The sequence below is a fragment of the Jaculus jaculus genome, chromosome 3 (assembly GCF_020740685.1).
Source record: "Jaculus jaculus isolate mJacJac1 chromosome 3, mJacJac1.mat.Y.cur, whole genome shotgun sequence".
Taxonomy (NCBI): Eukaryota; Metazoa; Chordata; class Mammalia; order Rodentia; family Dipodidae; genus Jaculus; species Jaculus jaculus.
Genome location: NC_059104.1, coordinates 101,121,282 through 101,136,006, shown reverse-complemented (window position 1 = coordinate 101,136,006; position 14,725 = coordinate 101,121,282).

Below are 14,725 nucleotides of genomic sequence, written 5' to 3'. Positions count from 1 at the left end.
TAGGCCTCTGGAGGAAAACCAGCAGCTGCTTTCTCACCATGAAGTATTCCTCAAACCATTCTATTTTATAGGTGAGCAACCCGAGGCCCAAGGAGACCAAACTGCACACTGGCCTAGTTGGAACAGGGGTTCGAGAGGTCTAGAGAAGCTGCAGCCCATGTCTTTCCCTCATATTAAACTGAAAAGGGACTTTTTTTTAACATCAAAAAAACCTAGATTCAAATCCTAGTTCTTTTGAACAAACTGTTTAATTTTCCCCAAATCTTAGTTTTCTTTTTACACAATGAGGACTGTGATACTTTGCAGGATAATTCAATTATTCGTCCCCTTTAAATATGCATTCTGAAGACCTATATGCACCTGGCTCAGAGTCTTGAAGAAGCAATATTATTGCCATGCTGACCAAAAGCTGTAATAGGGTGGACACCCAGTGAAAGTTTATCTCTTCCTCTTAGGACCTGTGGTTTCTAGTGACCTTTCTCCAGGGTCGATTCCAGCCTCCTCTCTGTAGAGATGAGTCACACCTGGAGTACTGCACACTGCTTCATTCCCTTCATGCCCCCCGGCTCCCTTCCAACCTAGAACTTTCCCTTAGGGATTTTGGGACTAGAATACCCTACTAACTCTGACAGATGATCTTGGACAGGAGAGAAGTCTCTGACACTCCCAGCCTTAAATGACAGCACAAGGTTATTCAAAATGATCCTGTTCATACTAGATAAAGGCGACTTGTCAACGAGGATGGGTCGTTTTTAGCATCAGCTCCTGGGAAGCTTGAGAAGTGAACCACTTTCCACAAAGGTTATGGAGATGCTAGGGTCATAGTGAGAACCATGCCTGGGAGAGAGGTCAACTGGGAGGGAAGGTCACATGAGGAGCACTCAGGTCCCGGACCCCAAACTTTCAGTCCTCACAAGGACACAATGTATCTCATCTTTGTTCTGAGAGTCTTCTCAATTGTGGCCCCAAGGATGACCCGCTGTTGTCTCTTCCACCCCTCACATGCAATAGCATCTGGCCTGGCTATTCTTAATGCCTTGCATCTTTTCCCATGGAGGTTTCAGCCATGGTGACAAATGCAGGGAAATATAACAACATAATCCTCTTCACACCACTCAGTCCCCAAAGGTCCTTATTCAGAATTCTCCATTTATCTGGTCATTAGATCTAATTAAATCCATCCAACTTAGAGCGCTGATGAGTGGCACCACTTTCTCTCACCAATTAAAATCGAGGAGATTAAAGAATGCCCCCGACACTTTGTCCTTGTGAGGGTAGTGGCAGGGGACAAACACAGAAGACTGTCCTTTATCTCTGAAGACAGTGTTGATGTCAGGTAGGTTCCTGCCAGGAAAATGTGTCCTTTGTGTGGCTTTCCCAGCTGTGGCATGAATGTACATTAAGCAGTCTGTTGTTTCTTATAGAAATATCTACCTCTTTCCCAAGGTGTCTTGAACAGCTTAAGCAAAGGGTGTCTATGATGAGATAACTGAGGAGAAATCAGAGGGGAACCAGGCTAGAAAAAGAAAGGAGTTAGCAAATATATCTGCCCAAAACTACTGATGAGCATGTTTATTGTAATCAACACAAAATCTGATTGGAGTTTCCCGGTAGTTAAGGCAATAAAGGACCTGTGGCATAGTACCATAGCTGTCATCATTCACAAGGGGAAATGCACTATTTACTCTTCTTAAGAGATTAAAAAATGTCCTCGTTCTAAGTTCTGAAAGGAACTCCTAAAACTGCTTTCTTTCAGAGACTGGCTGATAAGCAACACTGTAACATTATTTAATAGTCATTGTCTTCCATTTGATAAGCTAACTGCAGGTGCCTGGGACTGGAGAAGAGTACTGCCATCTGTGAAGTATTGCTCAAACAGCACCCACATATTCACATAGTGGTGCTCAGGCCAACTCAGCTCCTGGGTCAAGGTGGGAGGTGGAAAAGTCCATTGAACAGTGTACCACACCTGGTGTCCATTGGTGTTTCAGAGAGGTGCTGGCTCACCTGCCCTGCCCTGTCTCACTGACATCGATCACAGACAACTTCACAATGGCACTTTGAAAAACATGGAGCTGCAGCTCATCCTTTGAGATCAACTGTGCAATTCTTATGGAATCAGACCTTATTTTCATCTCTCTTTGACATGGTAGGGCCTTATTTTGGAAAGCTATGCATGGAGGTGCTCCTTGGGAACTTCTTTGGTGGAATACACTTTTGGGAAATTGGAAGGCTGTGGAGTCAGCAGGGAATGGAGGTGGTGGAAGGGCGGGGGGACCTTGGCTCACTTGTCTCAGAGAAGCTAGAAAGGATCCAGTCTTCAGACAACACAGACTCACAGAGAAGTGAATTTTCTCCAAGAAATCTTCCTGAGTCCATGATGACTTCTTCCCTCATCCTACCTTATAAGAAAAAGGATCCCAAAAGGTAGGCTTTTGTTCAAGAACAAGGTCAAGATTACATCCTGAGCATCCCTCCACATTCTGAGAATTGACAATCCTTCCACGGTGTTTCTGCAGCTTCAGACCCACTCAGACAGCAATATCTCTAAGGTACTCCCAACCAAGAGCTCCCCTTTTCTCTTGACTTAACAAAGGTCTTGTTCATCGATCCTTCTAAGGAACTGTCTTATTCCTTTTGGTGTTCTCATCTCCAATATTCCCCTCCCACCTCTCTCTCTTGACTTGGCTCCAGATCCCAAGATCCTGGGTCTCCCCTGCACTTTAGGCTTTCTCCAGCTCTGTGAAGAGCACGTATGATTATGGATCTGCTTGTGTGGGACACAGCATGCCCAGATATATAACAGAGCACCACTTTGGGGCATGCCTGGGCCAGGACTGTAGATGAGCTGAGCATCTGAACCAGTGCACTCAGTGTATATGTGGGTGAGTGTCATCGCAAATCCCATGAGGGTCAACATACAACAAGGGGAGGGGAGGGATGATTAGTGCCCTTTGTCTGATTGTTTGAACTGGGACATCTCTGATCTTCCACCTGGGGCTGAGGCTCACAGTTTTGGTTCTGGGGCTTTCTGGCCTTGGGGTTCCACTAGACTGCCTCAGCAGCTTTCCTAAGTCTGCTTGAGACCTCAGGTCGCGGAGAAGTCACTGTGTGGGCCTATTGATCCTCATTCTATAACACCCTGTCTTAGTCCTGTTACTCTAGAGAATCCTGTCACATGAAGTGCTGTCTCAACTGTCCTTAAAACTGCCTCCTGCATGCGGATCAACTCCAGAAGCCCTGCAGCTGCCGCCTGTTCCCGGCCACTGAAGACAGGGAAGAAGCAAAGCCTGGTGAAAACGCAGGGACGAAGGCTCATGGAACATGCCCTTGCCTGTGACGTCAGGAGTGTGCTTTTCCCAGCCAAAGCCCGGACGTGTGAACGTGTTCCTGCCTTTGTCCCTGAGCAGTCATTCCTTCTCATTGTGACTTCAGTGGAGAGGTAGGAAAGCCTTCATGGAAAAAGATGAGAAGGGAACAATTTCTTATCAGCCTTCTAGAACCAAATATCATATAGTTGGTTACCAGAGAGAACAGTGGCTTTGGCGGGAAGGAAGAAGGTTCCTTCAGCTCTGTCTTTGTTAGTATAATAATCTGGGGTGGGAGGCTTATTTGTGTGGGAGGACTAGTGGACGTTGGACGTGTAGCCTGGTCAGCCTCACACCGGAAGATACTGCCTTAAGGTCCACTTTGGTGCTCTCTCCCTCTTTTGTCCTTTCCTGATCCCTTTTGCTTCCACTCTTTTTTGTTGTTGGTGGTGGTTTTTTGAGGTAGGGTCTCACTCTAGCCCAGGATGACCTGGAATTCACTAGGTAATCTCAGCGTGGCCTCGAACTCATGGCGATCCTCCTACCACTGTCTCCCGAGTGCTGGGATTAAAGGCGTGCCCCCTCCTTAATTGACTGCATCTCTGATCCTCAAAGGCCCAGGGAGGCCCAGGCACTGCTAGCTGCAGTAGGAGAGTCGTCTCTAAAGGGGGCGCTCTAAGATCAGGAAAAAGGCCTTTGGGAATTTGAGTGTGCATCTGAGAGAATCGTGAGTGGGAACCTATGGCTGGACATTTAAAAAATGACTTTTATGAAATCTTTGCCTTGATATGCTATCAATTTTTTCCAGATGCCTTTTCAATATCTGTCTACAGAACTGTATGAAATTATAGTAAGTCTTACAGCTGGGGGGATGACGATATGACAGACATCTGTGGCTTGGATGGGAGGAACTCAAGATGTGCCAGCAAGCAGTTGGGCCCACACTGCGAGTGCCCCCCAGCACAGGATAGCGGGCTCTCGTAGCTCAGAGCTGCCCGCAGCTCAGCTGTCACCCCTTCCTCCCCTCCCCCAGCGCCGCACCCAGGCGGGGAGCAGACCCCATCTGCAGGATGTCAGGCAGGCCTCCTTCTGCTAAAACCCGGGCCTTCGACACGAGACGAGGAGAGAATGGGCTCTGTGTAAGTCCTTCTGGATGGGAGAAAGCAGAAGGCATCGAGACCAGGCTCGCCAGCCAGCGCTGTTTTTGCGAGTTAGAACTCAAGCTAATCAGACTGTGGGGCCCCTGGGAGGGGATCCTGGCCCTCAAAGGGTTGGAAACTACACACCTCGTGTGACTTATCTTCTGCAGTGTGCAGGGTAGCACATCTGGGGAGTCCTGGAGAGGAGGGCCCGGGAACGGCGAATTGCACCCAACGTGAAATTCCCCCACCCCCGCAGGGGAATGAGTGAGTGCAGGAGGACGCGCCTCTGATATAAACACAAAGCCTCCTTCTCTCCCAGCGAGGACTTGAGGCTCCGGAGCAGCAGCGAGCCCGGAGCAGACAGCTTAGGAAGGCCCGCGGAGCCCTCGCGGTGGCCGGGGAGGTAGCGCCGGCGCGGCAGCCCCGGGGACGCGCCAGCGCGCTGCGATCCATCTCGGAGCCCCGCAGGCCCGCACCGGCCGCAGGGAGGAGCTCCGGGAGAGGAGGGTCCCAGCTCGGGTTCCAACAACCCGCGGGCTGCCACTTAACAGCGCTTGTCATCTTGTCCGTTTTGTCCACCTGCCAAGCCCGTTTCCACCCTGCGCTCCAGAGTGGGAGGCCTCCAGGCTCCCATCTGCGGCTGATAACAGACGGGCTTGCGTGAAGCGCGGGGAGCTAAGAGGCTTTTCTTTGCTGTTGCGGAGAGACCTCTGGCTCCAGGCTGTGCTCGCAGAGGGCACCCGAGATACTGTCAATTATAACCTGTCCTTCAAACCTCAGGGCTGGGTGCTGTCGCCTTCCCTGGATGAGCATGCAAGTCAGGGGGCAAGCCTGCGTGCTGGGAGCCTGGCTCTGAGTCAGCCTGGCGCCTCCCTCACCTTAAGGCAGTCTGGAGATGCAGTCCCTCTAGGAGACCACTGTGCCCTACTGGGGTGGTCCCACTTAAGGCCATATTCGTTTGTGAGTACCTTTGGCATCCTAACCCACCAGAGGTTCCCATACTGGTTTCATGTCAGTTCCTTTAGTTTCTGGGTGATGATGATGATGATGATGATGATGATGATGATTATTAACACCCAGAATCAAAAGTCCATTAATAGTTCCATTTAAAAAAAAACCATTTCTTTGTTCATTATTTATTTATTTTTTTAAATATTTTTTGTTCATTTTTTATTTATTTATTTGAGAGCGACAGACACAGGGAGAAAGACAGATAGAGGGAGAGAGAGAGAATGGGCGCCCCAGGGCTTCCAGCCACTGCAAACGAACTCCAGACGCGTGCGCCCCCTTGTGCATCTGGCTAACGTGGGACCTGGGGAACCGAGCCTTGAACCGGGGTCCTTAGGCTTCACAGGCAAGCTCTTAACCACTAAGCCATCTCTCCAGCCCTATTTATTTATTTATTTATTTGAGAATGACAGACACAGAAAGAAAGGCGGGGGGGGGGGGGGGGGGGGGAGAATGGGCACACCAGGGCCGCCAGCCACTGGAAAGGAACTCCAGCGCCCCGGCTAACGTGGGTCCTGGAGGGTCCTGGAGAATCGAGCCTCAAACTGGTGTCCTTAGGCTTCACAGGCAAGCGCTTAACCGCTAAGCCATCTCTCCAGCCCAATAGTTCCGTTTTTGAAAGTAGCTCTTGGGTTTGGGAAAATGGCTCAGTGGTTAAGACAAAGTCTTCAAGCCCTGATTTAATCTCCAAACCACCCGTGTAAGCCAGAGGCAAAAAAGTGGTGCAAGTGTCTGGTGTTCTTTGCAGCAAGAGCCCCTGATGTGTGTGGGTGAGCAATACACACAGAGAGAAAGAAAATGTAGCTCTGGCCAAAGCACTCAAAAATTATGAACTGAAAGATAACATATTTTTATTTCTTATTTGGACTATCCTAATTACTTACTAATGTTATTTGAGCACTGTATGACCTCCAGTGTTGGTTGGGTACTGCCCTCAAGGATTTTTTTTTTAGTATTTCAAGGTAGGGTCTCAGTCTGGTCCAGGCTGACCTGGAATTCACTATGTAGCCTCATGGTGGCCTTGAACTCACTGCACTCCTCCTACCTCTGCCTCCCCACTGCTGGGAATAAAGGCGTGTGCCACCATACCGGGCTTTTGTTTACATTGATTTTTATGTGGCACTCACTCTTGATTACACAGCCACAGAAATCCCACCTCCCAAAAGATAACTGGGTCACACCTGTACTTCAAGCCCTCATGAAGCTGAGGCAGGAACACTACTGTATGAGACCAGCTTGGATTACCCAGGTAATTTCATACCAGGCGGGGCTATAGAGTGAGACCCCGAGTTAACAATAATGAGTTACCTGGGAGGTAATCACAAGATCTCATTTTGAGACACCAAAAATCTATCTTCAGGGCTGGAGAGACGGCTTAGTAGTTAAGGTGCTCACCTGCAAAGTCTAAGGAGCCAGTTTCGATTCCCCAGGATCCACAAAAGCCAGATGCACAAGGTGGGGCATGCATTTGGAGTTCATTTGCAGTGGCTCAAGGCCCTGGCATGCCCATTGTCTGCCCCCATCTCAAATAAGAATAAATAAAAAATAATAAAAAATCTATCTTCAGCTAGTAATTTTCTCAGTGTCTGAAAGATGTTCTCTCTAAAAATTAATTTATTTCATGTCCTGAAGTTGAAGAAAGTGAGTGAACTAGAAGATAGATTTGGAACAAAGAAGGGGAAGAAGAAATCTCTTTAATTAACCCATGTCTTATCTTGGGACACATCCTCAGGTTATGCTCCTTACGCCCTCTGGTCACTTCCTTTCCAACTATTTCCAGATCTACTTTCCCTGGCATCCTTCCTTCCTTAGCAAATGTGTCTGTGCTTCCACTGCAGGAGGAGGGGGAGGGGCAGGTGTGGGACCCCCACCATCTTGCACCCGGATCTGACATTCGGAAAATGTTTTTTAAAAAAGGATGCCCTTCCCTAGTTTGTGATGAGATTGAAATTATGTAGCGGGGATTGTGTCATTCTGCACAGGCAGCTCTGCAAACGGATGAGACAAGACAGGCATGGGTTCTGCTTGTACCTGGTGTGTGCTCCAAAGGAGAAGACAACTATTAAGCAGGTATTTGTCTAAACACTTAGTAAGTTATATGTTTTTGATGTAGATTTCAAAGGACTGTGAGTATGTAAGAGACCTTCAAGTTAGGCACCTCCCAGATCTTCCCAGAGTTAGTAGCACTTCCATCAGGTCTCAGAAGATGAATATGAGTAAGGTAAGCCAATACTCACTGAGTGGAGGAGGTTTGGAGGTGTGCCCACCATCTGCCAGTGCAGGACTTCTGTACCAAAGACCCCAATACTCTAGCTGCTGGCAAGAAGGAGGTGAGAGAATTAGGCATGGGCAAAACTATGCCAGGTCTTGGTAGTTCTTGTTAAAGTGTCTTCAGTTTGACTCAGGCTGATTGGCTGACACTGAAGGCTTTTGAGCTGAGGAGTGATGTAATTTCCTTCTTATGAAGGATAACCCTGGATGCCAGTTCAAGAACAGTTCCTGTGGACTGGATAAAAAGCAAAAAGACCAGTTAGGATCCTATTTGTAAATCAGGTGGTGATAAAAGAGAGGAGAACAGATCTGAGGCAATTGAGAGTTAGAATGGCTAGGATGGAAGCATAGATTGCAGGAAAAGAAAGAGAAATCAGGCAAGTTCACTGGAATCTGCCAGAGCACTGGGTGACAAGAAGTAGAGGATGATGATCGGACCCTGAAGGAGGGGGAGAGTGTCTAAAAAAGGTACTAAATAAGAGCTAGGGAGATGGCTTAGTTGGTCAGCACACTTGTTGCACAAACATGTGGACCTGCCAGGTATGGCCATGCATGCCTGTAACTCCAGTTCTGAAGAGGTGGAGACAGGAGAATCACTGGAGCTCACTGATCAGCCAGACTGATGGAAAAACAGGAGCTCCAGGTTCAGTGAGAGATTCTGTCTCAACCAAAACAAAGTGGAAGACACCTGATATTCTACTCTGGCCTTCACATGATGTGCATGGGCCATGAGCATCTGCACACATACACCATACACACCACACACACACACACACAAAATAAATACATAAATAAATAAATAAATGAATGAATAAATAAATATTAGGTAGTATACCAAGGAACTCTCTGAAAATATTGGCTAGCCAAAATAAAACTGGGTTTTCTTCTGAAATGGTTCTCTTCTGCAATATCTAGATAGCTGTCTAAGGCCTTCACCTTATTTTTCACAATGGTCGGGATGGGGAAGAAAAACTATGGTGGTGTCAGAGTTCTTCATTGGCCTAAGCACTCGTTTAGAGTAATTAAAACTCATGTGTATCACTATGCTGTCCATGAACAGGCAGGCCAGACTCTCTCAGTAGCTTTTGCTCTCGCTGTAGAGCCATCTTTCTTTCTTGTGCTTAAGAAAAATAAAAGTTTTTGAAATTAATTAAGTTACATGGCAATTTCCTCCCCCTAATTAAAGAGGAACCTTTTCACAGGAAACTTTGAGGCTCCGTCTGTGGATATAAGAAACTTCTCATCCTCTGCCAGAGCTCTGTATCATCGCTTCATATTGTTCACTTCAGTCAGAATAAAGCTCCTTCTGATAATGAAAAGAAAAGTATTTAACTTTGTCCAGTGATTGCACAGTCAAGTCACTCAGGAAAGGGGGAGGCTGCAAGCAGTGTGGAGATTTCTGCAGCCACTAAAGTGCAGATGGAAAGGAGTCTATGGGCTGGAAGGTGTGAGAGAGATATAGCACAGGAATGGCAGGATACATGTGTAAGGAGAATGGGGGGGGGGCACCACCACACTCCTCTAGAGATGACTCGCTGTGAGCTGATGGCTCCAGTGGAAGGTGGAGTGGGCTCCATCCGTCCTTCCCTTCTGCTTCCCTTCTAACTCCCCAGGGACAGTGACTTACTGTGAGCTGATGGCTCCAGTGGAAGGTGGAGTGGGTTCCATCCGTCCTTCCCTTCTGACTTCCATTTTAACTCCCCAGGGCCAGTGACTTACTGTGAGCTGATGGCTCCAAGGAAGGTGGAGTGGGTTCCATCCGTCCTTCCCTTCTGACTTCCATTTTAACTCCCCAGGGACAGTGACTTACTGTGAGCTGATGGCTCCAAGGAAGGTGGAGTGGGTTCCATCCATCCTTCCCTTCTGCCTTCCATTTTAACTCCCCAGGGCCAGTGACTTACTGTGAGCTGATGGCTCCAGTGGAAGGTGGAGTGGGCTCCATCGTCCTTCCCTTCTGACTTCCGTTGTAACTCCCCAGGGCCAGTGACTTACTGTGAGCTGATGGCTCCAAGGAAGGTGGAGTGGGCTCCATCCGTCCTTCCCTTCTGCTTCCCTTCTAACTCCCCAGGGACAGTGAGTTACTGTGAGCTGATGGGTCCTGAGGAAGGTGGAGTGGGCTCCATCCGTCTTTCCCTTCTGCTTCCCTTCTAACTCCTCAGGGAGAGTGACTTACTGTGAGCTGATGGGTCCTGAGGAAGGTGGAGTGGGCTCCATCCGTCCTTCCCTTCTGCTTCCATTCTAACTCCCCAGGGACAGTGACTTACTGTGAGCTGATGGCTCCAAGGAAGGTGGAGTGGGCTCCATCCGTCCTTCCCTTCTGACTTCCGTCCTAATTCCTCAGGGACAGTGACTTACTGTGAGCTGATGGCTCCAAGGAAGGTGGAGTGGGCTCCATCTGTCCTTCCCTTCTGACTTCCGTCCTAACTCCTCAGGGACAGTGACTTACTGTGAGCTGATGGCTCCAAGGAAGGTGGAGTGGGCTCCATCCGTCCTTCCCTTCTGCTTCCCTTCTAACTCCCCAGGGACAGTGACTTACTGTGAGCTGATGGCTCCAGTAGAAGGTGGAGTGGGCTCCATCCGTCTTTCCCTTCTGCTTCCCTTCTAACTCCTCAGGGAGAGTGACTTACTGTGAGCTGATGGGTCCTGAGGAAGGTGGAGTGGGCTCCATCCCTCCTTCCCTTCGGCTTCCATTCTAACTCCCCAGGGACAGTGAGTTACTGTGAGCTGATGGCTCCAAGGAAGGTGGAGTGGGCTCCATCCGTCCTTCCCTTCTGACTTCCGTCCTAACTCCTCAGGGAGAGTGACTTACTGTGAGCTGATGGCTCCAAGGAAGGTGGAGTGGGCTCCATCCCTCCTTCCCTTCTGACTTCCGTCCTAACTCCCAAGGGACAGTGACTTACTGTGAGCTGATGGCTCCAAGGAAGGTGGAGTGGGCTCCATCGTCCTTCCCTTCTGACTTCCGTTCTAACTCCTCAGGGACTGTTGCTGGGCTTTGTTTGGGTTCAGAAGATGGGCAATTGAATGAACAGATGAGAGAAAAAGAAAATGCTGCAAGGGTAGCAGAGAGGGGGAAGATTTAAGGTAGGAGGGAAGACACTCCCTCACTCTGAAAAGACTAGCTTGACTTGGAGAGTACTTGACTTTTCTAACCCTATTGGTTTCTCTGATTTATTTTTTCCTCCCTCCAACTTTTCTTCTTTCTGACCCTTCTAAATGCTCTCAAGGTGGGGAAAAAGAGAGAAAGAATCTTGTCCACTTCCTGCCCCCAAACCAATTTCTTATAAAAAACACTCCAGGGAAGAATCTGAGGCCACTAGTTGATCTGTGAATCTTACTGTGAGTGTTTTCCCTATAGGTAGCCATAGCCAGCCAAACAGGCGGCGCAGACCAACCTGCGAGGCTGCAGGGCACCGCCTCCTCCCACCATGGGGCCACCAGTCTCCAGTGTCAGACACTTTAATTGGATTATTACAGTGGCTCTAGCTATCTAGAGGTGTCTTCCAAACAGCTCTGAAGCCCAAGACAAGGGCTAGTGGGAGAATTCCAAGAAAGAGTTAAAAATGCACAGAGGGAGGGAGGAAAAGATGGATGGTCTTATTTATTTATTTATAGTTATCTCCTTTGGAGCTTCCTGTTGCCAGTCTCAGGCTAGCAGGATAGGGAATCTCAGCAGGAGATCCTGGCTGCCTGAAAGTCATGAGAAGGAGCACAGAAGCCTGTAGGAAGTGGTGATGTAACAAAACAGGGTTGGGGAGAGGGACAAGAAAGGTGAGAGGTTGTAGAAGAGTTGGGAAGGTACCTTGAAACTGAATTTAGTTAGCTCAGCTCCATGGTGGTCCTGAGGAAGGCAGGAAACAAGGAAGGAAGGAAGGGAGGGAGGGAAGGGAAGGGAAGGGAAGGGAAGGGAAGGGAAGGGAAGGGAAGGGAAGGGAAGGGAAGGGAAGGGAAGGGAAGGGAAGGGAAGGGAAGGGAAGGGAAGGGAAGGGAAGGGAAGGGAAGGGAAGGGAAGGGAAGGGAAGGGAAGGGAAGGGAAGGGAAGGGAAGGGAAGGGAAGGGAAGGGAAGGGAAGGGAAGGGAAGGGAAGGGAAGGGAAGGGAAGGGAAGGGAAGGGAAGGGAAGGGAAGGGAAGGGAAGGGAAGGGAAGGGAAGGGAAGGGAAGGGAAGGGAAGGGAAGGGAAGGGAAGGGAAGGGAAGGGAAGGGAAGGGAAGAGAAGAGAAGAGGGAAGGAAGGAGGGAGGGAGGCCCTGAGGATGACTTTCCTAACTGGGAGGTGTATCTGTTTACAAGTAATTCTAGAAGAAGGTATCTGCCCTGAGAATGGAAGAGAAGAACAAACAGTTACGGGAGCACCAGGAAGGCAAACCTGATTCTGACAAGGGAGATCTGATAAAAGCTTCGAAGAGATTCGGTTTCAGCTGCCTGGAGTACATGGGGGTGGAGGGGAGGAAGGCAGGCACAGAAGAAAAACACTCCAGGCAGAGGAATGATGGATCAAAGATGATGAGAAGGGGTGGGCCGGGCACACCTGAGTGTTTGGGGCATTATGACTAGAAAACTATAGCTAGAGCATAGAGAGCTAGGAGAGGAGAAGTGGGATGAGGGGGAGAGCTGTCTAGGGACTTTTGACCCCAGGCAGACTGTGGATTTTCTCTTCTGTGTCAAGGGGATCCAGGGAAGACATGTGAGGTATGCAGTGATGGGATTAGAACTATATTTTAGAGGAACAATTCTGTTTTCTTTTTGAGACATAACTCCCTAGCCCTCTGTCCTTGCCATATGGCTTGCTATCAGGAGAGCAAGGAGGAACATTTAAACACATTTCAGCATGTGGCTCAGGAGAAACCCTGCACCGTGGCACCAGTCTTTCCTTCCTGCTGAACTTGGCCTCTGCTGGTTGGTAGCTGCACAGAACAATCCCAGCGAAGCTCCTGGAGAACAAAGCAGAGAACGCAGAATTGTGATTCCCAAGGACTCTTGACCACTCACCGTCCTTGTCCCTGGCTATGCTGACTGCCTGTCACTAGCGGTTCTTATAATATACACACACTGAGGGATGTGCAGAGAAAGGAATGGCATGATTCAGGATGGGGCAGAGGTGAAATGGGGAAGTGTTTTTTTCTTTCTTTCTTTCTTTTTTTAAAAGAGGTGGCTTTGCGACTGTGGTCTCATAGGCAGTGGTAAAATGATTTGGCAGGAAATAAGGGAGAGAGGCAGTCCAGGAGGACAAACCACCAAGGCAGAGGACAGTATGCTGGGACCAAAGGGGAAAGGTGAAGTGGGGGGGGGGGGGAGGGGCAGGTGGGCTGCGGCTGCAGAACTTAAAGGCTGAGGAGATGAAGACTCAGAGGGGGAAATGCCGGGTCACCACGAGGCTCTAATTTCAGATCCCAGAGCCCACAGAGAGCTGGATGTGATTTTTTTTTTAATTTTTTTATCCTCCAAATTCACTTTTCTTCTATAAATATGGCAGAGAGAAATACAGCTACAGAAGGGAAGGGGACTGATACAGGGAATGGGCACACAACGGGCTCCAGGCCGCAGGAGAGCCAGCAGGCCCTGCTGCAACGGGCTTGGGAGCTTCCTGGGGATACGAACCCGGGTCCCTTGGCTTCAGAGTACGACGTCCTAACCGGTAAGCCATTTGCCCTTTCCGTGATTGTTGTTTTTAAATTTTATTTATTTATTTATTTAAGAGAGTGAGAGAGAAAGAAGCAGGGAGAGAGAGAGAGAAAGAGACAGAGAGAATAGGTGCACCAGGACCTCCAGCCACTGCTAACAAACTCCAGATGTATGCACCCCCTTGTGCATCTGGCTTATGTGGGTCCTGGAAAATCGAACCAGGGTCCTTTGGCTTCGCAAGCGAACGCCTTAACTGCTAAGCCATCTCTCCAGCCCTCCTGTGACTACTTGTAACTCCAGCGCTCCTGCAGTGAGGTGGGAGTCAGAGACAGGAGAGTCCCCGAAAGCTAGTGAGCCAGCTGGGCTGGTATATGCCACAGTGAACAAAAACCTCTGCCTCAAACAAGGTGGAGAGTAAAGACCAAGATACAAGTTGTCCTCTGATTGCTACATGTGTGGTGTGGCATATGTGCCCCTCCCCAAAATTAAAACAATTTGCCCCATCCATCCATTCCTGGTACTCTTCCCTCCATCTGTAGTCCTGGCAGGCCCCCTTGGTCTTCTTCAAAGGGGTACAGCCACCCAGGCCAGGCCCATATAGAGCTCCCATTTGTAAATCAGGGGCATCCACCCCTCTTTCTGAGAGTGGCAAGGGCAGCAAGGGTGCTTGGTCCAGGTTCAGTGGCCCCTCCAAACTGAATGGTGGAGGTCATATATGCACATCTATTCTGCAAGGCACCAGACCCACCTGAAAACCTGAATGCTTTATGTTTTGCCAATGAACTGGTGCTGGCCAGCTGAGAGTTTGGACAGCACTTTAGATGTGTACTGATTACCTGAAAACTTTTCTCCAGGCATGACTTTCTCTGATGAAGGCACCCATTCCACTTGGATGAGGAACAGCTAGGTAAGGATGTTAGCTTAATATAGAGCTCGGTTGTGCTTCACGATTAATAAAAAGATTAAAAAAAAACACCAATGCTCAAATAACAACTCTAAAGACACCAGGGTGGATTATATTATCCCCATTTTACAGAGAGGTTAAGTAATGTCTCCCAAGTCCTACGGCTCCTAATTGTAGATGAAAGGCAATCTCTTCCTTCAAGGTTAAATTGGGTGTATTTTCTGCCACAGAAACAGTTCTTGCCATCAGAACAAAGTAGGGTTCATGACTACTAGGCTCAACACCTGATTCCTTTTACAGGGCTTCCTAAGGTTGGGTCTTTAGCACTGATGAAAGCCAGATTCCAGCCGCCAGCCGTAGGAGACACCGGCAGGTGTTCCAGCCAATCCAGAGACCTAGAAAGAAACCCAAGCATTCTTAACCTTTAAAAAGATCTTAGCCTGTGGACAGATAAATTAACTCCAGGGCTCTGG